Source organism: Cebus imitator, unplaced genomic scaffold (assembly GCF_001604975.1).
Source record: "Cebus imitator isolate Cc_AM_T3 unplaced genomic scaffold, Cebus_imitator-1.0 Scaffold180, whole genome shotgun sequence".
NCBI classification, from domain to species: domain Eukaryota; kingdom Metazoa; phylum Chordata; class Mammalia; order Primates; family Cebidae; genus Cebus; species Cebus imitator.
Genome location: NW_016107495.1, coordinates 4,093,015 through 4,095,144, shown reverse-complemented (window position 1 = coordinate 4,095,144; position 2,130 = coordinate 4,093,015).

Sequence of the window (2,130 nt, the reverse complement as noted above, 5' to 3'; positions counted from 1 at the left end):
AGGCTATTTGTATACATATCCCTTTCATCATTGGGTGAAGGCTGCTCCCAGGAGACGTCAATTCCTTGCCATTATAGCTTGGTGTGCACATGGATAGAACAGCTTTCTGTGGTTTCTTGAACACATCTCAGGTGAATAGAGGCAGCTCCTGGCAGTTGGAAACCTGGAGGAACACACTGAATTATTAAGGGCTGAGGATGGGACCCTGCTTCCTACCCCTGGGTTGAGGGTACAGCATCATTTCCCAGCTGGTGGGTCAATAAAAGTTAGTTTTCTTTGTAGAGTGGCCATATAATTTATCGGAACTATGACACTTTTAAAAGCGAAGGGGACGCTATTAACAATTATGCCAGGACAGTAGGTATGAATGGGGATGGCTCCAGGCATGCCACGTGGACAGTCACTCTGCCTCTCTGGATACCCTTCCCATCTGGGCCTATGAACTTCTTCCCTCTTGTTTTTGTGTTAACAAATTCTACAGTGATTAAAACCACTGAGGAAAAGGGCAGCCAGAGTCCTATCTGTGTGGTTGGGTGTATCACAAAGACTATGGAAGATGTAAGAGATTCATTCATTCATTTACTCACTCACCAAATACTAAATATCTACTTTGCTCCAGGCACTGTCCTAGACTTGCAGGACACAGAGATGCCCAGGGCAGCACTCCTGCCCTCAAAAGATTCTAGCCAAGCAGACGAGACAGATGTAAGATCAAATAAATTACAATACAGTATGTAACTGTAATGCCAATGTTTTCCTAAATTACACATGGAACACAATGATAGCACTGCAAGGATGCACAAAAGGAATATTTAACTGAACACCTACTAAGCCTACTATGCACTAGCATTGTTCCAGATCATGGGGAATTACTGACAACAAGACTCCTATTTTCAGATAATTGTACACCAATGATCATTGAGTGGATAAACAAAATGTACCATATACATGTTATAAAATATTAGTTAATATAAAAAAGAATAAAATTCTGATACATGCTACAACATGGATGAACCTTGAAAACATTATGCTAAATGAAATAAGCCAGTCACAAAAGAACAATATTGTATGATTTTATTTGTATGAATTACCAAGAATAGGCAAATTCATAAAGACAGAAAGTAAAAGAGGAGTTACCAGGGGCTGAGGGGAGAAGAGACTGGGGAGTTATTTAATGGGGACACAGTTTCTATTGGGATGATGAAAACATTCTAGAAATAGATAGTGGTGATGATTGCACAGCAATGTGAATATACTTAATGCCACTGCATTGTAAATTTAAAAATGATTAAAATGGTAAATTTCATGTCTTGTATATTTTACCACAATGTTTTAAAATACCTATTTTTGTAGAGCCTACATTTTGGAAGTGGAGACAGACAAATAAATGAATAGATAATGAACTAGGATAATTCTAGATTATGATAAGTACAATGAAGGAGAGAGAGGGATACGATGGAGGGAATGGGGGAGTTTATTTTGGGGTCCTCAACATGTGTTTACCAACAGCAGTTTCATACCCCTAGAGAATTAAGACTAAGAGAAGAATGTTGGAAGACAGGGTTAGAAAAGCAGTTGCAGGGCAGGGTCCACGTTACAGAGAATCATGCACATGAAGATGCTTCGGCTTTATCCTGAGACCCAATGAAGAAAGGCAGTCATGTGGTAAGCTTTGGCCACAGTGCACGGGAAGCATTGGTGGGTGAAGCCAGATGCAGAAACACATGTGTAGGAGGCTGTTTCTGTTATTCTGCTCTGCAGAGGAAGTCCTCAACTTGGGTGGTGGCAGAGGACAAGAGAGGTGGAGAAGAATTCCATGTGTAGAATCAACAAAGCCTGGGGGTTGGTCAAATGTGGAAATTGAGGGGCAGGAAGGAATCCAGGTTTCTGGCTTGGGAGACTGGGTGGATGGTGGTACATCAGCTAAGCTAAGGATCAGAGCAGAAGAAAAAGACGAAGAGTTTAAGATTTAACATGTTGAGCTTGAAGGGTTTGTGGAAGCTGTTGATAGATGGCTCTGGAATGTAGGAATGACCGGAAGCAGAAATACAGATTGTAAAACCAGTGCAGTGGCTCACACCTGCAATCCCAGTACGTTGGGAAGCCAAGATGGAAAGATTGCTTGAGCTT